At 41.1% G+C, this 14,126-nt stretch overlaps 2 long non-coding RNA genes across 4 annotated transcripts; one reads left to right on the forward strand and one right to left on the reverse strand.

Moving 5' to 3' along the window:
* Positions 1-784: 784 nt before the first annotated feature.
* LOC124055514 lies at positions 785-1,841 on the reverse strand. 2 transcript variants are annotated; one of them, XR_006842688.1, is made up of 3 exons: positions 1,486-1,841; positions 1,291-1,386; positions 785-1,202 (listed from the first exon to the last, which is right to left on the reverse strand). It is a non-coding gene; the product is annotated as an uncharacterized LOC124055514 (long non-coding RNA). The 2 variants fall into 2 exon arrangements; XR_006842687.1 differs by having other exon boundaries at positions 1,291-1,409.
* Positions 1,842-12,235: 10,394 nt separating this feature from the next.
* Positions 12,236-13,275, forward strand: LOC124055518. 2 transcript variants are annotated; one of them, XR_006842692.1, is made up of 3 exons: positions 12,236-12,608; positions 13,027-13,096; positions 13,244-13,275. It is a non-coding gene; the product is annotated as an uncharacterized LOC124055518 (long non-coding RNA). The 2 variants fall into 2 exon arrangements; XR_006842693.1 differs by having other exon boundaries at positions 12,236-13,096.
* The last annotated feature ends 851 nt before the right edge of the window (positions 13,276-14,126 follow it).

Consider the following 14,126-nt stretch of genomic DNA (forward strand, 5'->3'; position numbering starts at 1 on the left):
TTAACAAATACCCTAAAATATTTCCTAAGTGTTTAACTTACTTTACCAGTACTCTAAAATATTTCCTAAGTGTTTAACTTACTTAACAAATACCCTAAAATTTTTCCTAAGTGTTTAACTTACTTTACAAGTACTCTAAATATACTTTTAAATTTTTCCTAAGTGTTTAACTTACTTTACAAGTACTCTAAATATTTCCCTAAGTGTTTAACTTACTTTACAAGCACTCTAAATATACATTAATTTTTTTCCTAAGTGTTTAACTTACTTAACAAGCACTCTAAATATTTTCCTAAGTGTTTAACTTACTTAACAAATACCCTAAAATATTTCCTAAGTGTTTAACTTACTTTACAAGTACTCTAAATATACATTTAAATTTTTCCTAAGTGTTTAACTTACTTTACAAGTACTCTAAATATTTCCCTAAGTGTTTAACTTACTTTACAAGCACTCTAAATATACATTAATTTTTTTCCTAAGTCTTTAACTTACTTAACAAGCACTCTAAATATTTTCCTAAGTGTTTAACTTACTTAACAAATACCCTAAAATATTTCCTAAGTGTTTAACTTACTTTACCAGTACTCTAAAATATTTCCTAAGTCTTTAACTTACTTAACAAATACTCTAAATATTTTCCTAAGTGTTTAACTTACTTTACAAGTACTCTAAATATACATTTAAATTTTTCCTAAGTGTTTAACTTACTTTACAAGTACTCTAAAATTTTTCCTAAGTGTTTAATTTACTTTACAAGTACTCTAAATATACATTAAAATTTTCCCTAAGTGTTTAACTTACTTTACAAGTACTCAAAAATTTTTCCTCAGTGTTTAACAACTTTACAAATACTCTGCTTTTAAATTTTCCTAAGTCTTTAGCTTACTTTACAAATACTTTTAAAAAATACTCTCAAAATTTTTCTAAGAATGACACCTACCCTTCGGAGACAGAAATGAGCGCCGTCTTCCTCTCGCCCGTACGCTCTGCGTTGTCCACATCATTGACTCTGGGGTTGCCACTCTTTTACAGTTTGGTGTCAAAAGCCACAAACAAAAATTACAAAGTACTGTTTTCTTTAGCAACTTATTCAAAGTCTTTAACTACTTTACACTTCAAAAATACTTTAACAAAGTACTGTCTAAAACGTGGATGAAGTTCTGCCGTCCTCGCTTTTACTCCTCAAATTCTGCACTCATCTGAAAGAAAGGAAGAAAGAAATCATTTCATCCTTGTCGGAGAACACGCTTCCGACAACATCCGCATCGGCTGTGAATGAAGCCTAACCTTTGGAGACAGATATGAGCTCCGTCTTCAGGTAACCCGTACGCTCTGCGTTGTCCACATCCATTCGCTCTGGAGCTGCAAGCCGCTTAAACTTTTCTGTCAAAAGCCACAAATAAAAACTTCACAAAGCGGTAACGTTGCTCTTCCTAAACAACACATTACAAGCACAAAGTACTGCTTTCTTTAGCAACTTACTTTCACAGGGTTTGGGCTAGTACTTCCCAACGGCCTCGTCTTTAGAGATGTCGGGGAACAGGAAGCGTGTTGGTGGGGATGTTCTCGCCAGCCATCGCCTCGTACGTGCCGATGATGTGTGGCGCAGAGTGTTCCGCGAAAACCCACACTTTGAAAACCGCCTCGGAGAACCCCACGCTCGCCGGGCACGTCCTGTTCCATCTGGGTCGAGGTGATCGAACCCTCTCTGCTGCTCTCGCTGAACCGGGACACTTGTCGCTCAACAGGGTCCTCTCCCTCTGCTTACTGATGAAGCTGAATGTAGAGAGGAGAAAAAAAAAGAAAAAATACCAACACCACACACTAGCTTACCAGCCCTGGACCTCGGGAATGTAAATCGCTCTCTCTAAGAAACACCGTCTGTGCCTTGTCGTTCCGCAGCCAAAGCGGCTGCCTCTTCGTCGCATCCGGGATTCCTTCCATCTGCAGCCGGAAGGCAAATGCTTTCTCATTGGCGCTCTGCTGGGACACAAGGAAAGGTTCTGACATCGTTAACTTCACAAACAATTTAGAATTGTGGGACCAAGAACAAAAGACATTTCAATTAAAATAAATTATTAATTATTAGTCATTTAATTCATAGTAATTAATTAAACATGACCTGTGTTTGTGTGTGTGTGTGTGTCCGCGAATCAAAAGTCATCCATAATTTCCGTTTAACACCTTTTCGCGACAACGGTCCTCTAAAGAAACTTACTTCAACACATGACAAATGGTTTGGAGACATATCCTTTCTTCTCTGTGACATCCCATGAGGGCTGGTGGTTGAACTCCTGCAGCAGGAACCTGACTGGAAACAAAAACATTAACATTCAAGGAGCTTTATTGTCATTTCAAACATGTAAGTAAAAAAAAAAACATGAGGTGGAACGAAATTACTTTCCCTGGTCCCGGTATAAGCCCAACAACCTACCAAATACGTCAAATAACTATAAATATAAAAACAGCACTATATAAATATGAAAACAGTTAAATTAAAAAATTAAACATATAATTAAAAATCTAAAAATATAAAAACATAAACATTAAAAATTAACTATTAATTAATTAAAAATTAAAAATATAAACAGTGAACAGAGATGACAACAATATGTACAGCAGTATGTGCAAATGAGAAACAGTAGTGTGCAAATGGAAGAGTAGTGCAAAGTTTCTGTGCAAGATGGCTGCGTTGTGCAATGTTCTGTGAGTGCTTCTCAGGGAAGGGAGAGGGAGGGTGATGTGTGTGCGTGTGTGTGTGCAGGGGAGTGGGGAAGGGGTAAACTAACCAAAACATACGCATTTACAGAGCCTCAACATTTACTGCCTCGTTCATTTTCATGTTACTGTACACACACACTTCAGTTCCAGGACTTCACCTTTCTAATCTAGGTAACAGTTGCTTTTGTGAGGAAGAGGGGAAGAAGAGACATGAGGAAGGACAGCTTCACACGATAGGAGAATAAAATGGACAACACGTCAAAATCATTCTTTTGAGGTCATTGTAGACTAACAAAGTCTCACCAGTTGGCAGGCGTTGGGCGGACTGCCGATGCAGGCGATCTGGTGCCGCTGCTTCCGCTCCGACGGCTCCTCGGACATCAGTTTGGACAGCGACGCCTGCGTGACGTTCAGCAGCTCGCTCAGCTGGATCACCACATCCTGACAAATGCAGTAGAACACATTTCAAAACTTTCCAAAGCCTGGCATCGTTCTAAGTTTTCAGTTCAAATCTTGATTAATTTGACCATGTGTGTAAGATAAGATGAACTTTATTGATTCCGCAGTGGGGAAATTCACTTGTCGTGCCAGCTCACAAGAACAGAAAAAGAGTGCAAAAAATGTGCAAAAACAGTTACAAAAAATATACAGGTAAAATAAATTAACAATTTACAAAGTACAGTAAACACAGGACAACATACAGCTATATACAAGTCCACATAAGGGAGGAAAAGAGGACCACTGAATTATACAGTCTAACAGCACTGGGAATGAAGGACCTGCGGTAGCTCCTTCCTACACTGAGGGTGTAGCAGTCTGCTGCTGAAGGAGCTGCTCAGAGCCTCCACTGTCCGATGCAGACGGTCAGAGGTGTTGTCCATGATGGATGTCAGCTTGGCTAACATCCTGCTCTCACCCACCTCCTCCACGGAGTCCAGTGGGCAGCCCAGGACAGAGTTAAGTCTCTTTCTGTTCCCCTACAGACCACAGTGTGGCGAATATCAGAGTCATAAAAAGTCTTTAGGAGGGGCCTGCACACTACAAAGGCCCCCAAGTTTCCTCAGAAGGTGGAGGCGGCTTTGGCCCGTCATGTACAGGGCATCGGTATTATATGACCTGTCCAAGATCATACATACAACAACTCACTATCACCAAAAAACAAAACAGTAATTTGGCACGCTCGGTCCCGGCGTTTCAAAGAAGAGAAAAACACGACGCTGGTTAACGCTGTCCAAGATGCTACAATACCACAACCTACCGAAACAGTCTGCACTTATTCATTAGCACCTTAGCACTGACAACATGACTAAGGGGTGCTTGCCAACGATTCACGAAGACGAAAACATTACATTTCAGTACAACTTGTGTCAGTATTCAATTTCAAGCTCAAGCTAAACCTTTCAAAGATCAAGCTAAACCTGGACATGCTAACCGTGTGCTCCAAGCTCGCTGTAGCAACGCTTAGCATCGCCGACTCAAGTAACACACAAACACTCCAGCTTCTTGACTTCGGTCGAACATTTAATACTCACCGTTGATACTCTTCGTCGTGTTACAGGCGTCCAAAATCTTCCATGCGATCACACATTTCACCGACAAAACAGCGCAACGCTCCACCAACACCGACGTTTCTTGATTGAAAGGACCCGCGCATGACGACGCTCGTACTGTTGCCGCCGACTCGCGCGAGACCTTCCTTCTCATCAAGACGTTTCGCCGTTAGCATCATCATAACAAGCTCCGAACTAAACTTGCCACACACTTGCCACTTGCTTTTGACCAGGTAGACACACGCTACTGTTTGAAAAGGCCAACGGTTTACAGTTCTATTCATGACCCCAGCTGTTAATAGTGGGGAGTAAATGATCCCCGTGCAGACACGTCGGGGAGGCGCGGGAGAGCCGAGAGGGGGGAGGGAGGCCCCCCCAAACGACCCCACACCACGTCAAACCGGGTGTAGGGATCCCCGGGCGTGATAACGTAATGAGTTTCGAACCCGGCACCCATACACTCATTCGATGGTTGCCGCGTTCTTAACCCTCTACGCCACCACGCCCAGGTTACTGGGAGGTGGGTTTGGGTGTTGCACTACACTACACACACCTGTCTCTCGGATTAAGATCTCATTAAGTCAAAATGAGATGTATATCTTTTTTGAAAAACAAAGACAAAACAAGTAAACATTTTAGAATAATTTGAAATTTCGCCCTCTACGCCACCACGCCCAGGTTACTGGGAGTTGGGTTTGGTGCTCTCTTGAAATTTGGTGTCTCTACAGAAACACAAACCAATAAATCCTAAATATATTATTTTTTCCCCTTTCTCCGAATCGTGGTAGACCTCGAATTTGAATTTCCCTCAGGATCAATAAAGTATCTATCCATCACGGTTTCCCCACCTCCGCTGGACACGTCGAACACATGGTGAGAACGTCAAAGCAGGTGAGTGCACCTGTAGCCCGGTCGGTAGGGCGTGCGCTCCGTGTGATGAGACTGTCTGTCCTCTGCAGTGGTCAAAGGTTCGACTCCTGCGGGTGGTTCATTTACTGCGTGTTATAAAACAAGTCATATTGCTGAACAGTTCTTTTCATCAGGAAAGAAAGAACGACCGCTTAATGTTACTGTGGAGGGGGCTGTTCCAGGTTGTTCTTAAGGTCGCACTTACGCACACCTGTCTTTATTTTCGAGTAAACTTTCTGACCGAACTGCTAGTTCAGTGCACCATACTTCTCTATGGCTTGTTAGTTGTCATTTCGTTTTGTAATCTTAACTTTAGATAGTAACTTCTTTTACTCTCCATGTGCAGATGGTGGTGGTGGTGCGATCAGTGAGTGTCCTCTCCTTTGTCAGAAATCAAAAGTAATAAAAATACGAATAAGACTTCCACAACAAGGAATCGAACCAGGCGCTGCTCAATCGACTGTCTGCAACTTATGATCGCGTTCTAACACGTCACGCCACGGCTGCGGAGACGTGGTCTGTATTCTCTTAAATTTGCACTTTTAATGTTAGACTAGACTGCTGAGACACCTGTCCCTGTCTCTGGGGCACATATGGACCCCCCCAGCATGTGCCGCAGCTCAAGATTTATTGAACTTAACTGATGCAGAAATTAGAATAATCATCACAACATGGAGCCACACAATATTGCCGTTATTTCCCATGTATAATACTGCTGGAGATCTCTTTCAGCTTGGCATCACTGGAGTCCATTCATTTCAACACAAACATATGAGTCAGTATGTAGATTCCTCAGTAAAAGTCCTGCATTTAAGTATATTATTATATTATATAAGTATTATCAGCAATACTTATATAATACAATTATATATTTTTTATATAATCCTTGTATATTATACTCTCTTATATTGTACACAATCATATTCTCTAATTTCTAATACTCTATATTCTAATATTCTTGGTTTTCACTTCTGCTTAACCACACACTCACCCACCTTTTCTCAGACTCCAGACACAATGACTTGCTTTGAAGACCACACTCTGAACATCCTACATGTTAGCCTGACAACACTACACACAGAACCTTGTTTGCACATCTCCATAATGAAAAAGAGACCACAGCAGCACGTTTTTACTGTCAGCTCCGTGCCTGGTTAACATGGTGCTTCAAAGCTCATGATGTCCATGTGCCTCCACACACATGGAAGCGTTCATGTAAAACATACTGTAACATACACATACAATAATATGTATGGATGTATCTGTGTGAGTATGTGTGTATGCGAGTACCTAAACACGCAATAACATGACACGAAGAACATACTATAACATAGACACATTTAATAACACACTTACCGACATACAACACAACATACATACAATAACATTAATGTAAGTTCATAAACACACAGAATAACCTGACATACACAACATACTATCACAATAACATACTTAAGCACCATATGAACTGACCTCTGTACAGAAAATAAACACACATAAAATAACACCGCATATACAAGTGTGTATGTTTATGTTGTGTGTATATGTACGTGAGGATATTTGTGTGAGACAAAGAGCCCTGACACTGTTCCAGCAGGCGGGACACACACACATTGTCATGGCTGTTGATGACATAATCGCCAATTATCAAGGAGAGATATTTACATGACTCTGTCACAAATCTTGTACTCTAATGTTTAAGTTAAGGGGACGAGTTCGATTACGTATTAGTTTGTTCTTGTTGTGACAATGTGAGAAACAGAACAGCCAAACAATACTATTACAGAGAGAAGCCTCTCGGCTCGGCTCGGCTCGGCTGTGACCGCAACGAGTGCAAACTCTTCGTCGGACGCCTGACCTGGGAGTAGAAGAGGTGGATGTGAATGACCGGTATTGAAGCGGTCACAGCCCATACTCTTGTCTCCCTTTCAGGTAGCCACCTGAGACTGACCCGTCTGAAGAAACTGTCAGACGGTCCAAAGAAGCTGTCCTTGGCGATGAAAGGTTTTGATCGTCTTGATCTCCTCGGTCAGAAGTGATCTCCATACGCTCTGTCGGGAAAGCATGCTTCATTGAGGTTAATCCCAGAGGAGAGAAATGAAATTGCCTCTGGTGATTATGAGGTTTTTAGAGCACACATGCATGCCATACGGGGCTGTTTATGGAGCATTTAGTCATACATTCTTCACTGACCCTAACAAACAAAGATGTGTTGGAATGAACTTTGTTCACGTATTAATTGGCTCACTTTTGTCAGCTGCAGGGCAGATGAGACGTGATTTGAAGATCTCAGCTGACAGAGTCTTTCCGCTCGCTTTTCCCACTTTCTCTGCTGAAGTTCATCCTCTGGTGAGTGTGATATATACCTGACAAAAGTGTAAAAATCACAGTTACAGCACATTGCAAGTTGTTAATGTTTGATACATTCAGAAGTCTGTCAACAACCACCTCTTTGCACATCAGTTTTTCTTGTTTTTTTTTTTTTTCGACCTAAATGGGGGCTGACAGATGGAAGACAAGAAACCAACATGCTGGCTATTGTCCTGCACATGGAATAACTTTTATTTTTTAATTTATATTCGTTGAAACGTGTATCAATAAATAAATAAAAATAAAAGCAGAGACTTCCTGTACTTTGATTAAATCTTTCAGTTTCCTGGCACTTTGCAGAGAAAAAGCCTCTGTGCTCAACTGAATAAATAATTAAAAAAAAAAAAGCTCTGGTCTCCAATGGCAACTTCACCGGCATGATGTGTATGTTACTCAGACAAATGGCTCCCCCATCCTGTTTGTCATGGGCATGAACCTCATCATCAAAGCAGGCGAAAAGGAATAGACGAGACACTAGTCAGCTCAGCTTAGTTATGTTTTTCTCTCTGACCGAGGTTAGTGCAAATAAGCAAGTTTTAATGCTTTCTCAAGATATCTGACCTTCCTCAAGTCTGCTTGTTGTTTCTTTGAGCTAGCGGTTGGTGTACTTTATGGAATCATTTGAATAACTCCGCTCTATATATTAAATACCCATCAAACTGAGCACATTTGATTGAAGCCACAGGGACAAAACTGAAATTAATGTTCATCTCTATAATATTGCCTTTATCCCCTCTGATTCTCTATTAGATTTGTGTTCACACTGTTGTGAAGTATGTACACTTAGTTGACATGTTTTTTTATTTACGGCACGGCAACAGTCCTGCAGTAAACTGAACCTTCACGTTATCTTTTTAAGCTTAACTTTATACAGGTGTGTTGATTTGACCACTGACTGCATATTAACAAGTGAGTTTAGTGGCCTTAGAGTTTACATTTCCTTCTAATTAATCCCTGATCTTCCACTGTGTTTGTCCTTTATAGCTGATGCCGTTGTAACCTACTGTTCCTCTTCTATTCTGCAGTGTTCGATCAACTAGATCTGGTGACATACGAGGAAGTGGTCAAAGTGCTATTCTTTAAGTAAACTATCTGGTGACTTTCTGGTGGACTATCAAGTAATACTGATAACATTCAGCTGCCAGCTGCAGATTATGTTAAGGGGCAAGCGATTAAATGCTATGCATTCTGTTGAATAGCCTGTGTCTCGCTATTATTTTTAAAAATTAAAACAATGGGCAACAAGAGTTACAGAATTTTTAAGACCCTTTCTGTCAAAATGACAGACAATGAGAAAGTTGCACAAAAAAGACTCATGTCACTGCAGTCAAGTCATTCAGCGTACACAAGGTACGCATTTATGAACATGGACTGGAAAAAACATCCAAACACATCCTGAAAGATCTCAGTTTCTTCTTCTTAAAGACACAACCACGCTATTTCACGAGATTGCATGCTATGAGTAACACTACGTCCTGTAAACACTGACAACAGACGAAAAGTGACCAACCACAGCCCAGTGGATCCAGGCGGCAACCTCGTGAAGAAGATGATGAGAATGAGGAGGGAAGCAGTCGACAATTCAGATTTGTTTGAGTTCCCCGGTTATTCCAGTTAATATCTTCAAGGTGTTGTGTGAACCTTAAATAGTGAGAAAAAGAAAACAACAAAGTGGCTTCGGGACATGGACAATGGACATTTCCACCAACTGTCCCTCTGGTGGAAAATCCAATCGCCTGAGGTCGATCTGTTCTGTCACTAAATGTGTACTTAAAGAACCTGATGGCCTGATTCAGCACATCGAGTGTGAAACAACTCTTGCCATCAGGTCTGAAAGACACAGTGACACCTCTGTTGGAACAATGGAGGGTACCCACTCACCACATGAAAGTGCTTAAGATTTTGAGTCAAGGGACATGCTCCTTTCACACCATAAGACCGACCCAATCCAGGATCCCCTCGCATCTGCTTATCATGGGACTCTTTATTTCGCATGTGAAAGAAACCAGAACATACCTCATGCTGCTGGCTGAAAAGAATCTGCAGAATTTCTTGACACTGAAGCTCTGTCACTGGTTACCTCACCGACCTCGTCTTTGTCTTCAATATCATCTGCATCTGACATTTGTTTTTGTGCAGCATCACCATCACGACTTAAAACATCATCATCTTGTGTGCTTTAAACGTGGAGTAAACGCTGCTTTCAAAGTCACAGTCTTTATAAGGGCATTTGACCTTATGGTTTACTCTTAAGAGGCACAGAATGCAGGTGAGTGGGGAAAAACTCGCTCTCTGAGCAAGAGTCAGCAATTGCATTTAGCGCTTTAAACGCGCACAAACACTCCTGATGTAAACAAGGAAATGGCTCCGTTCTCGCGTAACTTCCTATAATGTTTAAACAGCTGTGCTCTCTTTTCACAGCTAAAAGCCCAATGTTTGCACTTCCAAATCATTGCGTTTGAATTCTGTTTTGATCGGTGGTCTGTAACGTCTGGACTAATGTCCCCTAATTGGCCAACATTACCCAAAGTGTCCTTCTGAGGGCCAATGTGGTCAAATTTATGAACTTACCAGAGAAAAACGGCTGGGCGGCGTTTCCTCTCTCCCTGCACACGGAGAGCCCGCCTCGCAGAACCCTGTCGTCTCAGTCGAGGTCCCGGTGTGCTCTCTCTCAGGCGGTGAAACTCGTGACAGTGATATTTTGTTGCTTAAATAAATCTACTAGAGTGAGAAAAGGCTCTATCATAGGAAGCAGGCAAAGCTAACATTAGAACAGTTTCCGCTGCTACCAAACAACCCCTCCACCATAGAGGAAAAGTAAGCTAGCGGACAGCCAGCTGGCGCCTTAAAATGTCCGTCGAACCTGTTAAGGTTAAACGTCTTACGCCTCACAAATATTAAAACAAAAAAGTCCAGTTCCTTGAATTCACGTAGCAGCAGTAACTGTCGCAGTACGGTCGGAAATGAACAGTCAGCACGGCGGTCTGACGTTGACTACGCGTTGAACGTAGCCGCGGTCATGGGCGTTTACGTTCCCGGCATGCATCAAACCACAACACATCCTCACCAATTAAAATGTCGCAGTACTTTATTTATTTATTTTTATTTGCATTTTACACAGTTGCGCTGTTAAAAGTAAAAGTGGATGATTTTTTTTGTTCTTTCTTTCTTTATGTTTTTATTTTCTGTCTGGTTGTACATGTGTATGAATGACTATGTCAGAATTCCTTTATTTTTTTTATTATTATTATTTTAAAGGCTAAGGTAGCCTATAGAAAGTAAACAAAACAAAACAAAAAAAAAGCTTATCTATAGTTTTAAAAGCAGATATTCCAGTACTCTGCAACTGCGAGGGCCTCTTATAACTCAGTGGATTGGTAAAAGAGGTGTGGTGTGACAAAAACTTTCAAATTAATTTAAGTTCATTTAACTTAAAATTATTCATACATTCGCCAATATCTATAGATGTGTCTGGAGTGTCAGAAAAGGTGGGTGAGTGTATTGATCAGCAGAAGTGAAAACCTTGAGCTCAGCCTTTGTGTGTAATGGCTACGTTAGTCATGCACACCTACAGGTGATTCGTGTGCGCAAATGAGTGGGAAAGCAGTATGTTAGTGTGTAGTTTAAATAAGTATTAGAGTAAGTGTAATAGTAGGTAAGTATAATATAAGAGTGTATTAAAGTAAGTATAATATAAAAATAAGTAAGTGTCTAAGAGTGTATAAGAGTAACTAAATGGAAATATTATCTCCAGCAGTATCACAAATGGGAAATGTCTGTCATATGTTCAGCTGAGAAATCTTAATTTTAACTGTGTAGGAGGAATCAGCTCATGTTTAATCAATCTTACTAGTGGTCACAGACTCTCTTCCTCCCCACACTCATATTTAGAGTGTAATTCATTTGTCAAGAAAGAGACAAAACACAAATTTGATAGAGATTATATTATGATCTGTCAAACAACTGTTCTGTTCTACTCTCTTCTCTCTACCAATATGATTTGAAATCAGTAGAATTAAGTGTATTCATACTGGTGTTACACCTTTTATGTGCCTCATACTGAGCTATTCAAGAGTTCGACCGCTAGAGGGAGTGCCGGCATCTATTTTACTTTCCCTGCTTTTGGTTCTTTGTTGTGAAAAAAAGTGAAATCTTGCGTAGTCTGACAGGATTGTGCTTCAGACGTTATCATGGATGAAAGAGATGGAAAGATGTTCACACGGTGCAATTAGCGCCACAGAGACAGGACGGAGAGGGGTGTGTGTGTTCTGTCTGCCTTCATTTCTGTCTCAAGAAACCAATTGTTTCAACTTCGACACCTCTGCTTCCTGTGCAATTGTTCATACTGTGTGTATATATATGTATATGTGTGTGTTTGTGTGCATACCTATTTATTTGTCTAGATAGCCATCTCTCCAGGCCTAAAACACACTCTCATCTTTGTGGATAACACTTTGAGAAAATTGTCAATTTGAAAAGCCAGAGTGCCGAGAAGCTGAGTTCTGATTGCTGAGCTGAAACAGACAGACTGCCCCGATCCTCTTCTTCTTCCCCCCTTTCCTGCCTTCCCTCCTATACTGTGTCTGTATGTGATTTACTCAAGTGTACAGAGGTTGGTATTCCCAGCACCCCTCGTGTCATTTTTTTCCTCAACAGAAATAGCTTCATTCTGCTGACCTTTATATTGAGCAGTACCTCCCTGACAAACTGAACTGGTATCAGTTCATTCGGCGTGTGTCACGGGTCCTGAGAGTGGTTTTTCTTTGACAGCCTCCGACACGCTCACTTGCTGTTAGCAGTCTGCAGACTCTTAGAGAAGAGAAATGAAATACTGTAGTTCAAATGATTTGAGCAAAGTTACATGTTTTTGCATTCATGTGTGTGTGGGTGGGTGGGTGTGTGTGTGAAAGAGCTCTCTGTCCTTGTGCAGTGATCCTTGGCTAATACCTGAGAAACAGATCCAGCTGCCCCTAACAACCACATCTGGACTTTCACCTGCCTCAGGGCTCATGGTCACACAGAGAGGTGATGGCGAGGAGGTGTTGATATTCCACAGTGAGCAGTTTACGTTTTTACTTTGATACAGTATTTACACCGTTGTGTTGGGAAATAAAGCAGTCATGTTTTAATTTGTTCAATTAATTTTCTAGACAGTTTCTTGCAAAGAGATATGTGACCTTTGCATTATTTAAAGCTAAAATAAGGACAAAATTCTTAAGTATGATGGAGGGGTGTTTGAGTGACTTTCACGCAATGTCTGCCATATTGGTATTTGTTTATGTCCCTTGTTGTTAACCTAACCAGCCCAACAGCAGAGCCATGTGGGTGCCACATGCTTCCCATAAGAGCAGACTTCCTGCCGCAAGAACTGTGACATCCCATCATGCACGAGCCACGCTGCAAATGTCCGCCAGCCATTCTGTCCTCTCACTGTTCCCTATTGTGTTCTCTCTGAACGCCATTAAATGAAAAGCTGGTTCATTTCGTCATGGCCGACTCAAACCCTGATCCTCTTTTGTGTGACCTTCCAACAGCGTTTTAAGGTGAGGCAGAGAAAGTGTGTCTGTGTGTGTGTGTGTGTCTTGTCAAGCCCAGGAACAGGCAACTGACATTTAATGGCATTTGTGGCAGCCGGTGTGTTTGAGAGAATATTATCAAAAGGATGAATTCTTGTTCTTGTCTCTGCTTAGCCCCAGCTGGACCCACTTTGAAGACCTCAATAGGAAAAATCTTGCATTGTCTCCAGGACGTCCACCTCCTTTGTCCACAGTATGCTGCATTAATTGGATATTTGCATTTGTAGGATTTTAATGAGGCTAATTAGGCCAGCAGATTGGAGTTAAGTCTGATAGTTTCGCCAAGATACCGAACAAGGTGTGAAAACTGCCCTCAGGAGTGGATAATTGTCCCCTCATCTAACCCAAAACTTTCACCTTTTGAAGTCGGTTCCGAAGTTAAATTTCACTAATTGAGACCGTCATTAACTGTGACACAAATTTCTTTGCTGCTGTTCCTTCTCTAATTGTGATGTGCAGTTTGGTTTTCATGTAGACCAGGCCGCACCTGTAAATTGTTTATTACTTACAGTAAATTTGTCTGTTTTTTCACTATCCACTTTGCCATTGTAACAATGTGAATTTCCCCATTGTGGGACAATAAAGAAAATTTTATCTCATCTTATACAGCGAGGCCGTGTGCGTTCATGTGTTTGAAGGAAGGAGATGGGAATTCATTCACACAGAAGTTCAGACTGAGTTTTGGTAATTGTTAATAGACTGTCCAAGACACTATTATTGTCATTCAGTGGGATTATGAAACCTAGCAAACACCACACAAAGAGAAGCCAGGGCTGGAGTCACATCATCTCCGAAAACACATGTAGCACGTTTGCTGACAAATGAAATTATTAGGCATGAAGCATATCGGCAAACACAATGAGATTCAAAGACAAAACATGACAAAACAGACAAAACAACTCACAAAGAGAGGGCCTGGGCCATCTTCTTCTTCTTCTTCTTCTTCCTCTCCAGCTCAGTCTCCGCTGCTTTACCTTCAGAAACCTGAGCAGGTGAG

The sequence above is a fragment of the Scatophagus argus genome, chromosome 24 (assembly GCF_020382885.2).
Source record: "Scatophagus argus isolate fScaArg1 chromosome 24, fScaArg1.pri, whole genome shotgun sequence".
Classification (NCBI taxonomy): domain Eukaryota; kingdom Metazoa; phylum Chordata; class Actinopteri; family Scatophagidae; genus Scatophagus; species Scatophagus argus.